Genomic DNA, 17,181 nt, shown 5'->3' with positions numbered 1-17,181 from the left:
CAACAAACCCCCCAACAGGCTGAGTTTTCCCTCAACTCAACCAAAGATCATTTCCAGAAGTCGTTTGGGGAAAACTACGACCCGACTCGCCGAGTCCTATGAGCAACTCGTGGAGTCCCTCAAAGCCCTAGTCTACCAGGTTGATTTTAGTTGGGCTTAATGCATCCAGAACATAGATCTGGTCTCCTGGGGTTGATATATAACACATAAAGTTCCAAGATTTTCCACCATGCATGGCCTTTTTGGCTAAAAATACCATATAAATGCTTAAAAGCTTGGATGGGGCTTCCACGGTCATAAAGTTTACACCTTTATTCCATGGAACCCCTCTTAGACCCCAGATCTGAAGTATAAGTCACTTGGGATGTCCAAATCCCAAAGGTCAAGGTTCTTGAATCAAAACCCTTATAAAAGGGACATAGATAGATCTAAGAAAGAAATGATCATGTTAGAGACTTGATTTCCTAGAAATACAACAAATGAAGTGTAGCTTTTGGATCTACTCCTTCCCTCTTGAGCCCTTTATCTTCTCCTTCTTCTACAAGCTTCAAAAGTGCATAAAGATTCCTCAAAATAGCACTTAAACACTCCCAAAGCTTAACAATGGCGGTTTAGGGTTTTCTGGACATTGAGAGATGATAAGGGAGGCCACAGGGGCGCTATGTGATGGGTTGTGAGCACTCTAACACTTCCTAAGTGTACATGCAACCCTAATAAACCTTGGATCTATGTTTGTCTAAGATACATGCAAATAATTATTTTTCCAAGGTTCATATCCTAACTAGCATGGCATGGGGAACATGAATCAAATAAAGCTAGTAGAAATACTTACCTTGTGATTGTAGTTGATTGCTTGGAGTTTTAGAGCCTAGCACCAATAATGTGGATGCCTCAAATGAAAGTCACAAATCACCACAAACTTGGAACTTTTAGAGAATAGTCACACTTCTCTTGAAATCGGCCCTCACCTCAACATAAGTCAACTAGTGTTCACTAGATACAACTAGCTTGATTTCAAGAGCCAAAGCCTCCTTTATATAGTGTGGTGGATTAGGGTTACATCCATGTAAACCCTAATACCCATGTCTCTTCATTTCCATGAGATCCATGGGTTAAAGCTCCATGGAGTATCCATGGACTTCTCCATCCAAGCCTAGCCCATTCCAAATAAGCATAAGCCCACACTATATAATTATAGAAGCCCATATTTAATTAGTAATATCTTTGATCACTAAATTAATCCTAGATTAATTATAGATCACTACTAATTAAATAATATGATCTTATATTAATATATTAGAACTTATAATATATTAATAAATCATAACTTGTACTATTCTCAAATATTATCCATAAATTGTTCGGGTGAAGTGCAACCCAAATGGACCATGCCGAGTCGGGTCAAGTACATACCAAATATAGTTATGGACTTAGACACTATATCCAACAGTCTCCCACTTGGATAAGTCTAGTAACTATATTTGCAAGTATAACTTCAGGAACCGATCAGCACTCGTAGCTCTTTAAACTCTGTAGAACTTGAACGCGCCATTTAGATAAGTGATCATATAATCCTCTGTTCTAGATATCAGCCGGACAAACACATGGAACATTGTCTTGCTTATTGTCCAGCATTTGTTTCCCGATTTCCGATTTGTTTGACATAGAACTTAACTGAACACATCAATTTAGTTCTGACCGGGCCCGGTACATAGGTCAAAACAAAATCATCGAGGGGCCCAGATATCAGCTTCTAATCCAAGAAGGAACAGATAAACTTCGACTCATATGTTTGTTCTACCACTCATTGAATTACACACAAAGGCACGTTTTATAACATCGAGTTACCAATGCGTTTACGTACAATCAATGCATAACCAACTCGTAAGTAACAAATCATATCTCTAGGTTTGAAGACTTATATGATATTACCGTCTCACGATCACTCGAGATAAAATTCCATGAAGTGATTCCAGTGAGCGTGGGTTGAGTCCAATGCTCAGAACTTATGAGCACTCATGATTGTTGTAGCCTTGTCCAACACCTTAGACCTCTACAACCCATCATGACAGTCTTGATTCATACCTACTTCCGACATATGACCGACTGTGGAGGTTTGAATAATATGTTATACCAAACAAAATTATTCTGGAAGTCAAAACATGCAAAAGAAATATAGTAAAAGATCGACAAGAGATAGTAACACTTTACTCATAAATAAAACACCTTTTATTCATCATCAAATGTCAATTACACTTTACAAATTTCCGGGTTATCTAATTTCTAAAACTTATATCATCCTTCAGCCCTATGCTCCGAGCATGCTGGAGATGCTTAACCCTACTCAGTCCCTTCGTGAGGGGATCTGCCGGGTTCTCATCCGATGATACCCTCTTTGCCACGAGGAGTCCTTCTTCAATTCGATGTCTGATAAAATGGTATTTTCTGTCGATGTGCCTGGATCTCCCGTGATCCCTTGGTTCCTTGGCTAAGGCAACCGCACTATTGCTGTCACAGAAAATCTCCATTGGGTCTTCTATAGCTGGTACAACTCCAAGGTCTCCGGTGAAGTTCTTTAGCCATATCGTCTCCTTTGCTGCCTCGCTTGCTGCTATATACTCTGATTCACAAGTGGAATCAGCCACTGTCTCCTGCTTGGAACTCTTCCAAGAGATTGCTCCTCCGTTTAGGGTAAAGACCCAGCCTGACTGAGAGCGGAAATTATCCCTATCAGTCTGGAAGCTAGCATCACTATACCTTAAAGCTCTCAAGTCATCACTCCCACCGAAGGTAAGGACCCAGTCCTTAGTCCTTCGCAGGTACTTGAGGATATTCTTTACCGCTATCCAGTGTTCCTTGCCAGGGTTTGCCTGATACCTGCTAACCATGCTCAAAGCAAAGGCTACATCAGGCCGAGTGCACGTCATAGCGTACATGATCGATCCTACAGCTGAAGCATAAGGAAATCGGCTCATTTCTGCTATCTCAGCCTCAGTACTAGGGCTTTGTGTCTTACTCAATCTGGCGTTACACTGAATGGGTAACTCACCTTTCTTGGAGTTATGCATGTTGAATCTTTTCAGCACCTTATCCAAGTAGGTACTTTGGCTAAGTCCAATTAGCCTTTTACTCCGGTTTCTCAAAATCTTTATCCCTAGGATATAGGTAGCTTCACCAAGGTCCTTCATAGCGAAACCCTTCCCAAGCCAGGACTTTACTTCCTGCAGGGTTGGAATGTCATTTCCTATGAGTAGTATGTCATCCACATACAGTACCAAAAAACTGACTATGCTCCCACTAGCCTTGATATAGACGCAAGATTCATCTTCACTCCTCGAAAAGCCAAATTCCTTGACTTTCTCATCAAAGCAAAGATTCCACCTGCGTGGTGCCTGTTTCAATCCATAAATGGACTTCTCGAGCTTACACACTCTATTCGGGTACTCATTGCTGACAAAACCCTCTGGCTGACTCATGTAAACATCTTCAGCCAACTTTCCATTAAGGAAAGCGGTTTTGACATCCATTTGCCATATTTCATAATCATGAAATGCAGTTATGGCCAACAGAACCCGAATAGACTTAATCTTGGCTACTGGAGAAAAGGTCTCATCATAGTCCACTCCAGGAATTTGAGAGAAGCCCTTTGCAACCAGTCTAGCCTTATAAGTGTGTACATTACCATCCATGTCGGTCTTCTTCTTGAAGACCCATTTGCACCCTACAGTCTTACGACCAGGTACATTTTCAACCAAGTTCCAAACTTGATTTTCATACATGGATTGTATCTCGCTATCCATGGCCTCTTTCCATTTAGCAGCCTCAGGGCCCGCCATGGCTTCCGTGTAGCTGTTAGGTTCATCCAGACCTACTAGTGTCTCATCACTAATAAGTGTCTCACCTTCCGCAGTAATATGAAAACCATAGTAATGCTCAGGTGCATTCCTAACTCTCGTGGAATGCCTCAGAGGTACAGGCTCATCAACTGGCTCAACAGGAGTTTCCTCCTCAAGTTGAGGGCTAGTGTTCGAAGTTCCTTCACCGCTTGACTCTTGAATTTCTTCAAGATCAATTTGCCTCCCACTGTCTCCTTGGCTTATAAATTCTCTCTCTCGAAAGACTCCTCTTCTTGCTACAAAGACCACATTGTCACTAGGTCTGTAGAAGAGGTAACCAAAGGATTGTTGTGGGTAGCCGATGAAAATACACCTCTCGCTTCGAGGTTCGAGCTTATCATGAGTCTCACGTCTCACGAAAGCCTCACAACCCCAAATCTAGATGTGGTCTAGCTTAGGTACTTTGCCAGTCCACATCTCGTGAGGAGTTTTGGCAACTTTCTTTGTAGGGACAAGATTAAGAATATGGGCGGCAGTCTCTAAGGCATACCCCCAGAATGAGATTGGTAGCGTAGCTCGACTCATCATGGAACAAACCATGTCCAACAAGGTTCGATTACGCCTCTCAGCCACACCATTCAACTGTGGTGTCCTGGGAGGTGTCAATTGTGAGACAATCCCACATTCCCTAAGATAGTCGAGGAACTCTGAACTAAGATACTCACCTCCTCGATCGGATCGAAGCATCTTAATGTTCCTGCCCAATTGATTCTCGACTTCCTGTTTAAATTCCTTAAACCTCTCGAAAGTCTCTGACTTATGCTTGATTAAGTAGACATATCCATATCTACTGTAATCATCAGTAAAAGTCAAATAATAACGATTAGCATCCCTTGTGGCATGTTTGAATGGTCCACACACATCCGTGTGTATAAGGTCCAACAAACCTTCACCCCTCTCACACGAGCCCGTGAAGGGTGACTTTGTCATTTTTCCAAGTAAGCATGATTCGCAACTATCATCTGACTTTAGGTCAAACGACTCCAAGACTCCATCCTTTTGGAGTTGGCCTATGCGTTTCTTGCTTATATGTCCAAGACGACAATGCCATAATGATGCTTTATCCAGGTTATTATTATTAGTAGAATCAATACACAAAACATTATTTCCTAAGTTATCTACAACAGATACAGCTTCATACACACCATCACAAGGTAATGCTTTAAAATAAAAGACATTATTATAGAAAGCATCAATAGAACCAACTTCATTATTAAATGAAAAGGTAAACCCTTGTTTGTACAAAGCATGAAAGGAAATAATATTTCTTGCCATTCTTGGCGAATAACAACACTTATTCAAATCTAAATTAAACCCACTACTTAGCGATAAAGTATAAACTCCAATATTGGTAACAGGTAAAGCTTTCCTATTCCCCATGATCAAGTTTATTCTTCCTTGCTCCACATTCTCACTTCTTCTTAGTCCCTGCAAGTCACAACAAATATGAATACCACAACTGGTATCAAGGACCCAAGATTTAGAATGGGGTGAGTTATTAGAAATGATAGTGTAAGTACCTGCATGGTTGGGTTTGACTTTCCCATCCTTCACATCCTGCTGGTACTTTGGGCAGTTCCGCTTCCAATGAGATTTTTCATGACAATAGAAGCATTCAGCCTCTTTTGGGTCAAAAGAAGGAGTGATGAAACCTTTCTTGGTTCCACTTGAAGAAGAGCCATCAAGGGTCCGAACCTTGGTACCCTTCGAAGAGCTCTTTCTCTTCCTCCCTCGTCTTTTCCCAATTGCCAAAACTGGAGTTGAGTTTGGAGTAGGAGTGATAGCAACCGACTTCCCCTTAAGACCTAATTCTGCGGTCTTGAGAAGTCCCTGAAGTTTGCTGAGTGTGACCTCTTCCTTATTCATGTGATATGTCATGCGGAATTGATCATAGCACGATGGTAAGGAGTGCAAAATGATATCTATTGCAAGATCCTCAGGGAAGTTCACATTAAGCTTCAGCAAACGATCCACATACCTTTGCATTTTCTGCATGTGGTTCGTGACGGATTCCCCGTCCTTCATCATGGTTGTTATCATGGAGCAGATGATTTCATACCTCTCTTGTCTTGCACTTTGATGGTATCTTTCCATCAAATCTTGGTGCATTTCATAAGGGTAGAAATCCTCATAAGACTTTTGGAGTTCCGCTGTCATCGTGGCCATCATGATGCAAGCCACTTTCGTAGCATCCCTTTCATGTGCCCGAAATTCAGCGATCTCCTGAGGAGTTGAAGTGGTCTCATCAATCTCCTTAAGCTCCTTGTCAAGGACATATTCCTTGTCCTCGTAGCGGGTAATCATCCTGATGTTTCTGATCCACTCATTGAAGTTGGATCCATCAAAGGTGACTTTCCCACACAAGTTCATAAGGGTAAAGGAGCCATTAGGTTAGAGCCAGAAGCATTGTTGGAAGACATCTGAAGAGTAGAGAACAAGATTAGTTTAGATATAAGAGAGTCCTTAATAAAACACCCAAATGTAATATTAAGGCTAGGATCCAATCACAATATAATATAACTTAGAAGAGGTATGCCGTAATCTAAGCTATACCATATTTGAAAGGTAGGTGAATGACGATTCACCAAATTCCACCATGAAAACCGCAATATTTAAGTATTAGGTTTTTGATTGGTTCTTAGAAATTCCTAGATTCTTTGAGATTCAATGAACTTTTTCAAAGGCATGTTTCAATCTCGAGTGTGCCCTCCAGGTTTTGTGAGTGGGATGTCGAGGATCACAAAACGAGGTGTGAAGTAACCATGCAAATCACTTGGTACCCTTTAAAGTTTATCACTCAATCGATGTGCCGGTAAACCAGACACGCTCCATCGATACTATAATAAACCTTTAAGTTACCCTTTACCTACCTTGTTAAGTCCAAGTTAGTGTGCCGGTTAACCACACACGCTCCACCAACGACTCAAACAAAGTGTAAAGTGTAATTTCATGGATTAGCACCTTATTTACATTTTTCCTAAAGTAACTAAGATTGGGAATTTAATAAAACATTTAGTTACTTTATAATATTCATCATACTTTGAATGAGAATTTATAAGTCCTTGTCTTACCCGTTCGGCTAACGACCCTCCACCAGTCAATCAAGCGGTGGGTGAGAATAGACACCCATTAAGTCACCATTTTATAGGCAACAACCTTATACCCACCTTATAGACCGGCTTCGTGAATGAGGCGTACTAGCGGTAAGACGATTTTATTCTTATACATATATGTAATTATTAAATCATCATAATATAAGTATAAGGGTTGAATTTTAACTTTTAAAATTCTAGGGGTTGGAACTAAAGTTTAACTTAACTTTACTTGTTCCAAAACTTGAGGGCAAGTTTTGTAAACTTTCAAAACTTTTCATTTCTTGTAACTTATGAGTTTAATAGAGTAATAAAATGAGGACTTTTCATTTTTCTAACTCTTGTGTTCTTTTAATGGTTTTTTTTTAATCCAAGAGACTTTTGGTTTTCCATAACTTGAGGACAAGTTATGGACTCCATTAAAACACATTATGATCAAGAATTAAGCTACCACATAGGTTACAAATAATTCCTATGATCATCTAAACTTCATAAGAACAAGAACATGAATATGAACACTTTCATGAATCAAAATCACATTAAACTTTGTAATTTTGATAACTAGTTGTTGTAAATGAATTAGCAAAAACATTACACCAGCTAAAACAAGTTTTCAAGTACCAAAACAGTTTAGGGTAATGTTTCCAATCCATTTCCAGCAACTAAAGTCGAAAATCTGCACTTTGTCGACCCTACTCGCCGAGTTGCATGAACCTACTCGCCGAGTAGGTTGAAGATACACATGAACTCGCCGAGTCCCCCCCCCATGGACTCGCCGAGTCCATTCGTCAGACAGCAAGTTTTCGACTTTTTTCAACTTTTAATTACAAGTATCGAACAAACAGACCTAGGCTCTGATACCACTGATGGGTTGTGAGCACTCTAACACTTCCTAAGTGTACATGCAACCCTAATAAACCTTGGATCTATGTTTGTCTAAGATACATGCAAATAATTATTTTTCCAAGGTTCATATCCTAACTAGCATGGCATGGGGAACATGAATCAAATAAAGCTAGTAGAAATACTTACCTTGTGATTGTAGTTGATTGCTTGGAGTTTTAGAGCCTAGCACCAATAATGTGGATGCCTCAAATGAAAGTCACAAATCACCACAAACTTGGAACTTTTAGAGAATAGTCACACTTCTCTTGAAATCGGCCCTCACCTCAACATAATTCAACTAGTGTTCACTAGATATAACTAGCTTGATTTCAAGAGCCAAAGCCTCCTTTATATAGTGTGGTGGATTAGGGTTACATCCATGTAAACCCTAATACCCATGTCTCTTCATTTCCATGAGATCCATGGGTTAAAGCTCCATGGAGTATCCATGGACTTCTCCATCCAAGCCTAGCCCATTCCAAATAAGCATAAGCCCGCACTATATAATTATAGAAGCCCATATTTAATTAGTAATATCTTTGATCACTAAATTAATCCTAGATTAATTATAGATCACTACTAATTAAATAATATGATCTTATATTAATATATTAGAACTTATAATATATTAATAAATCATAACTTGTACTATTCTCAAATATTATCCATAAATTGTTCGGGTGAAGTGCAACCCAAATGGACCATGCCGAGTCGGGTCAAGTACATACCAAATATAGTTATGGACTTAGACACTATATCCAACACTATGTTCCCTTAAATAGGGGGCCAAACCCTTAAACTTAGGGTTTCCATCATGTAGCCCTACTCGTTGAGTAGGTCACATAAACCCCACGTCCACATAGGTCTCTACTCGACGAGTTAGGGCTACCAACTCGTCAAGTAGCCCTTACAAAATAAATAATCAATAGTTTTAAAGTGTACCAGGACTTGGGTGTTACAACTCTCCCCCACTTGTCCTAGACTTCGCTCTCGAAGTCTGTCGCATCTTCAAACAACTCTGGGTAGTGTTCGCTCATATCCTCCTCAGGTTCCCATGTCCACTCAGAACCCTTGCGGTGCCGCCACTGCACCTTTACTAACTGTACCACCTTGTTCCTCATGGTCTTCATTTCTTGGTCGATGATGGATATTGGTCGCTCAATGTAGTTCAGGTTGTCATCAACCTGAATATCCTCAAGGGGTACCACTGCTGAATCATCCACTAAGCACTTTAACAATTGAGAAACATGGAAGGTGCTGTGGATTTGGCTGAGCTCTATTGGAAAGTCTAACCTGTAAGCAACTTGACCCACCAGGGCCAAAACCCTAAACGAACCGATATACCTGGGGCACAACTTGCCCCGCTTCCTGAACCGGATGACACCTTTCCAGGGTGACACCTTCAGGAGGACCATGTCGCCCACCTGGAACTCCAAATCGGAACGCCTCTTGTCGGCGTAGCTCTTCTGTCGACTCTAAGCAGTCTGGAGTCTGCTCCAGACCTGCTGAATCCTCTCAGTAGTCCTGAGTATCACCTTGGTACTCCCCATGGCTCTCAAACTGACCTCGCCCCAATAGTTTGGGGTCTTGCACTTCCTCTCGTAGAGCATCTCAAAGGGAGTTTGATCTATGCTAGCGTGGTAGCTGTTGTTATACAAGAATTCCGCTAACGGAAGATACGTATCCCAACTACCAGCGAAGTCCAAAACACATGCGCGAAGCATGTCCTCGAGAGTCTGTATCGTCCTCTCATTCTGCCCATCCATCTGGGGATGGAAAGCGGTGCTGGAATGGAGATGAGTACCCATCTCGTCGTGAAACCACTTCCAAAACCTAGAATTAAAACGAACATCTCAATCTGACACCACCAAGATTGGCACCCCATGCCGTGCCACCACCTCACGTACGTAAATCTCAGCCAGCCTCTCTGTGACATCCCTATTTTCATGGCCATAAAAGACCAATTTTGTTTCTGCTTTATAAAAATAAAAGTACTTCTTTTAATAAAAATGTTGTGGAATTTGTTCCCAGTAAAACATGATAAAAACTATAACACCGAAAATTTCAAAACAATTTTTCATTTAAAAATAATTTTTTAATTCTTAAAAACACTTTGCTTAAAATCTCATTCATAATCGAATTACAAAACATAATTCCATTTTCACTTGCATAGTAAACCAGGATCCTCAAAACATGACTCTTTCTCTGGTGTGTACAATCAAGTCGGTGCCGTCCCGTGATCCTGAGAGAAACCTAAAACACATAACACAAAACACTGTAAGCACGGAGCTTAGTGAGTTCCCCAAAATACCACACGTAACACATATTAGCCACTCGAGGCTATAACTCTGTGGGTCCATGGACCCTACTCTTTGAACCCTCTGGTTCTAACTCTGTGAACCTTCCGGTTCTAACTCTGTAAACATGCACAGCATAAATCACATAGAAATAATGCAGTACAACACATAGCATACAAATACTCTATCACATAACTCTGGTTACCTACTCAAGGTAAAGTATAGTGAGAAGACTCACCTCGCGTATCTCGATAACTCGCAAATCCCAGAAATCACTCGCACTCGATCCTCCGAGCTATAATCCTCCTATAACACAATATATCTCTAATTAACACTTTCACAACTAAGGTTGACTACCCCTATCAAGTCAACACTGGTCAACTCTGGTCAACGGACAACGATCAACTTTGACCAGACTCGGCGAGTGCACTAGAGCGACTCGGCGAGTCTATACGTGTTCACTGACTCCCTAGGATCCTCTCTTGACACATCGAGTACTCCCTTAACTCGACGAGTTCCACCTGGCATGAATCGCGGGGCCACCACGACTCAACTCGCCGAGTCTCAAGAACAACTCGACGAGTTCCAGCTTGACTCAGTCCACCTGTCAACCCTTTTTGACTCTCCCTGACTCACTGAGTCAACCCTTAACTCGGTAAGACCACTTGCTGAGTGGTTATGGACAATCTTCATGCTACTCGCCGAGTCTGTTCTTCGGACTCGGCGAGTCTAAGCCATGCATGAACTCAAACTCACTCCTGACGTCATATCCGTTCCAGTAACTCATAGATCAGTCCTTCCAAGCACATTTATCACGTAAACTTACAATCTTGGTGCTCATGCAATGGTCCAAAGGCCTTATTTGATGATATGGTCTCTAGAATGCTATTCTAGGCTAATGGCCTCCATTAACACTCATAAAGCTTGAGGGAAAAGAGTCTCTGGACCTCTTTGGGTCCAGATCTAAAGCATCAACACAAAAAAGGCCAATTACTCCATGAATCATTCCACAAAGAAGCCCTAACTCTAAGATTTACACCAAGGGCTGAGAAAGGAACGAATGGTTACCTCAAATGAAGTCTTTGGACTCAGGAATCACTGGATTAGCACCTTCTTTGGTCTCCTCTTGCCTTGATCCTCTTCTATATGCAAAATCACCCACAAATAATCAAGGATCTTCCTCTTTTCTCTCACAAAACGCTCAAGGACTCTTTTAGGATTCTCTCTGGGGTTGGTGGCCGCAAATGACGGCCATAAGCCCTTTTAAATAGGTCTCATACCCTGAAATTTAGGGTTTCATTAAACAGCGTGGACTCGCCGAGTCCACCTTTTGGACTCGCCGAGTCCGAACGCGAACCCTTTCCCAAACCGTGATCATACTTGGCGAGTTTGAGCTCCAACTCGCCGAGTCTCCTCACAAAACACCAAAATTAAGAAGAATAAATAATACATGGGAATCTGGGCTGTTACAATTCTCCCCCACTAGAACTAGACTTCGCCCTCGAAGTCTCGCTCTGCAAATAACTCCGGATGCTGCTCACGCATCTCAAGCTCCGGCTCCCAAGTCATCTCGGACCCCTTACGATGCCGCCACTGAACCAAAACCAAGGGTATCTTCTTGTTCCTAAGAACCTTGATTTTCCGATCTCTGATTGCCACTGGTCTCTCAGCATAATTCAGGCTCGCATCCACCTGAATATCCTCTAATGGAACCACTGCCGAATTATCAGCTAAACATTTCCTCAGTTGCGACACATGAAAAGTGTCGTGAATCTGCCCCAACTCTGCTGGCAAATCCAAACGATAGGCTACCCAGCCTACCCTCGCGATCACTCGGAATGGACCAATATATCGGGGCCCCAACTTGCCCCTTTTCCTGAATCGAATCACTCATTTCCAAGGAGAGACCTTTAGGAGTACAAAGTCACTGACCAAAAATTCGAGCTCGGACCGACGCCTGTCCGCATAACTCTTCTGGCGACTCTGAGCGGTCAACAACCTCTGCCTGACCTGTTGTATCTGCTCTAACGTCTGAAGCACGATCTTTGTACTTCCCATCACACGTTGCTCTACCTCTCCCCCGCAAATGGTGTCCGATACCCCCTTCCCTACAACAGCTCAAATGGTGGCATACTGATGCACTAATGATGGCTGTTGTTGTAGGAAAACTCTACCAAGGGAAAATACGGGCCACAATTTCCCCCCGAAATCTAATACACATGCCCGAAACATATCCTCGAGCATCTGAATCGTTCGCTCACTCTGAAGTGTCCGCAGACATCACCATGGTAAACTCTAGCTCATTTCTCGTATTCATCTTCGATACTGAGCACCAGGTCAGCTTTTGGCCCCACAGCTGAACCCCCAAAGGTCACACATAACATGATCCAAAACATCTCACTAACTTCTTCCCCGTGACCACTGTCACGGCACAATGACATGCAAGTCACAAAATTCCCTTTTCCTCATAAAAAATACAATCCAAACGAAGATCGACTCAGCTCTGACCTCTGGCGTCTGCTGCGCATATTTTCCCGCGCGCCTCGCTGACCCTCCCGACAGAGACAGAGACCCCAATCTCGCCCCGGTTTAACCACTAGGCTCCAAAATCTCAACACTAGGGCTACTCAAGCCTAAAACTCTTCTGCATCATGCACTTATTGGACAACACTCCATCATCACACTCTCTTGCCGTCTAGTGGGTACTATGGCTTCCCGCAACATTACGACAGCCTCTGACTAGTGAGTACTATGGCTCCCTGTAGTATCACAACACCAACTAACTAGTGAGTACTACGGCTCCCCGTAGTACCACGACTCCATCCCTCTGACTTGTGAGTACTACGGCTCCTCGTAGCATCACAACACCCTCTGACTGGAAAATACCACGGCTCCCCGTAGCATCATGACTCTCTCTCTCTCTTTGACTTGTGAGTACTACGGATCCCCGTAGCATCACAACACCCTCTGACTGGCAAATACTACGGCTCCCCGTAGCATCACGACTCTCTCTCTCTCTCTCTCTGACTTGTGAGTACTACGGCTCCCCGTAGCATCACAACACCCTCTGACTGGCAAATACTACGGCTCCCCGTAGCATCATGACTCTCTCTCTCTCTCTCTGACTTGTGAGTACTATGGCTCCCCGTAGCATCACAACACCCTCTGACTGGCAAATACTACGGCTCCCCGTAGCATCACGACTCTCTCTCTCTCTCTCTCTGACTTGTGAGTACTACGGCTCCCCGTAGCATCACAACACCCTCTGACTGGTGAATACTATGGCTCCACATAGCTTCACCCTATACTCTCATTCTCATTACAACGCCACACTATCTTTACTAACTCATGCACCGAAGACTATCATAGATAGTTACACACACACTTGCCCCGATATGCATTACAGACTTTGGCGGCAACCGCCATAACACAGAACCTACCTCTGTGGAGATCCACTTCCTTAAATAATCCCTCTTGATGACAATACACGAAGGGATCCCACTGGAACCGTGGATACATGATACATCACTAGTCATCTTAAACCCAAGACTCTAAATAACTCTGAAATCGGGACGCTATACACGGAAACCACAGAACACCCTAACAGAGCATCACAATGTCCTGCCTCTAACACTGATTCCCTTACTCCCAGCACCATACACATACAACAATACATTTCCTCTGAATCCCATAATAATTTCTTATATCACTCGATGTGCAACTTTAGTGCATCCAAACACTCAATTGGAATACAAGAAAGGCGCTAACCCTTCAGAACACACTGATGATCTTCCGAAACCCTTTCCACTACTGCTCCAAAATCCAAGCGAGAATACACATCCCAACCCGGGAGTTGGCTACTCGAAAATCTTCTACCCATATTTCAACCCAGAAGTTCTCAACTACCCATACCATCATTACGAGTCTTCTACTTGAGACGACTCCGACCACCACCAGATTCCTGACCATTGACCACCCGCCGTGGAGACACCCATCCTTCTTTCAGACATATACCACATGCATTATCTCGCCCTACACCTTTCCTTGATCACCAATGACCCTGATCTCATGAATTAAAGCCGCAGGTTTCTACATCCACCACCTAACCGCTCTTGCACAAATCTCCGGTTCTCTCAATAAACCATCCGGTTCTCCCCCACTTAGGGTTCGAACCATCACTATTTGACACATCAACAACCTCACGAACTATTTTCACCAGCAATAATGCACCTGCCCCTGGAAAGTGCTACGCAACGCCCGATAATCCCCTTTAAGGAAATCAATCGATCTCATAACTCTGAACCTCAGATGGAATCCTCAAGAACTTCTCGTCACGACTGCCTCTAGTCGTTCCAAGTCTCGTACCAATCCAATATCAAACAACTCAACTGTCCAATAACATCACTGACTCATAGACTGGACCACGAAATCATCATATTCCCCCACCTCGACTCATCAACCGACGTTCCAATACATGGATCATCCCAAGAACAGGGACCCACTCCCATATTCAATACCCAACATAAATAGAAAAACCACTGCACTGATTAACTCGACTGGACTCCCCACTGATACCTCTACAATACGCCCTACTATACTCAAATAGGTGTAACGTGGTCCTCGACTATCTCAGTCCCATCTGACTATCTGCTTATGGTAAATCACTATCTCGCAGCACACATGCTACCTGATACTCTGATGGAAAATCATCATCAATGACAACCTGCAGGGTTTTACCCCCAAACCCGAAACTTAAACATCAGGCCTCTCATGTTCCACACACGAACATAAATAGAACCACTCAGGTCATAGAAGGTGACATCTCCTCTATCGACTGATTGCTCAACTCAGACCGAAATTCTCCCCTCCCTCTAACTCCTTACCAAAATACTCTGATAGGCTCTCGACCTCCCTCTCAAGGGACGCCTCTTTGAACTCAATCATGGCCCACATTCCTAAAACCCATAGCGTCCAATCTCTACATCATCAATCGTGACTGGATAACCGGAGAACCACAAGCATCATTCACTACGAACCATGGTACTCTTCCCATGACATCTCTTCTCAATATGCTCCGGTGTATGGTACCCGAACCATAGCATCACTCCTCCATCTGCTCCAATGTATGGTACTCGAACCATAACATCATTCCTTCATCCGCTCCGATGTATGGTACTCGAACCATAACATCACTCCTCAATCTGCTCCGATATATGGTACTCGAACCATAACATCACTCCTCAATCCGCTCCGATGTATCGTACTCAAACCATAACATCACTCCTCAATCTGCTCCGATGTATGGTACTCGAACCATAACATCACTCCTCAATCCGCTCCGATGTATGGTACTCGAACCATAACATCACTTCTCAATCCGCTCCGATGTATGGTACTCGAACCATAACATTACTCCTCAATCCGCTCTAATGTATGGTACTCGAACCATAACATCACTCCTCAACCTGCTCCGATGTATGGTACTCGAACCATAACATCACTCCTCAATACGCTTTGATGTATGGTACTCGAACCATAACATCACTCCTCCATCCGCTCATTAGAACCTTCAGAATACTCCCTGTATCAAGTATGGGTCCTATGCTTTCAGTAGTACGGGCCCATACTACCTGCCACATCTACCCATACTTTCCACACGGACTATCCCGGAGCTCCTAAGTAGCTGCTCAACCTTCCCGTTCACCAATTCCGTCGCGCGCTCGCTCCCTAGCGAAATTCTCTACTCTGCCAGTGCACTCATCTGGCTAAGGTTACTCCCAAGGCTCTTCCTAGATTCCCACACTTCTCTGCCATCAACTGCTGAAGAGCTCCTAATGATGCCAGCCATCTACCTCCTGAATATCGTCATATTCGCTTGGTAGCTGACTCCCATCATCGAGAGTTCCACAAAGCACGAAGCAAGCAGCATTCGAGCATCGAAGAATATATATGAATCACTCTAGGTGATAACTCCGCTTGCTCTGCTCATCCTCGAAAGTACCACCGAACTCTGCAACTCTTCCCCTCGCGGGTTCTAACTATTCTTTCTCTAAGTACCATGGTACTTATCTAGGTATCTCCCCTAGATTACTCCTCTACTCAAATCCCCTAAAGGATTCCAACTAAATATTCTCACTCATCACATACTCAAAAGCACATCGCATATAACAGAAATTCCTAGGCTAAGGCATCACAAATCATGCCACTCTATTCCTATGATATGGAATACCTAGCCTGTCTCTAGCATGCAGTAATATCTCATAAAGTGCATCATAAATATCTCATAACACATAAATAAGGGTATTTTGGGAAATCACCGTTCGGGCTCTGGCTGATTGTACACACTACTCTTTCTCGCTTTCTCTTTGAACTCTTATTCGCTTTAGAAAATTATTTCTTTGAAAACCTTTCTTACTTCCTCAGTTTGAGTCTAGATTTACCCAAAGGCGCATCCGAATCCCTGAAACCAAGGCTCTGATACCAACTTGTAACACCGATAATTTCAAAACAATTTTTCATTTAAAAATAATCGTTTAATTCTTAAAAACACTTTGCTTAAAATCTCATTCATAATCGAATTACAAAACATAATTCCATTTTCACTTGCATAGTAAACCAGGATCCTCAAAACATGACTCTTTCTCTGGTGTGTACAATCGAGCCGGTGCCGTCCCGTGATCCTGAGAGAAACCTGAAACACATAACACAAAACACTGTAAGCACGAAGCTTAGTGAGTTCCCCAGAATACCACACGTAACACATATTAGCCACTCGAGGCTATAACTCTGTGGGTCCGTGGACCCTACTCTATGAACCCTCTGGTTCTAACTCTGTGAACCTTCCAGTTCTAACTCTGTAAACATACACAGCATAAATCACATAGAAATAATGCAGTACAACACATAGCATACAAATACTCTGTCACATAACTCTGGTTACCTACTCAAGGTAAAGTATAGTGAGAAGACTCACCTCGCGTATCTCGATAACTCGTAAATCCCAGAAATCAC

The sequence above is a fragment of the Lactuca sativa genome, chromosome 2 (genome assembly GCF_002870075.4).
Source record: "Lactuca sativa cultivar Salinas chromosome 2, Lsat_Salinas_v11, whole genome shotgun sequence".
Taxonomy (NCBI): domain Eukaryota; kingdom Viridiplantae; phylum Streptophyta; class Magnoliopsida; order Asterales; family Asteraceae; genus Lactuca; species Lactuca sativa.
The sequence above is the reverse complement of the archived record's forward strand: the minus strand, read 5'-3'. Positions refer to the sequence as shown.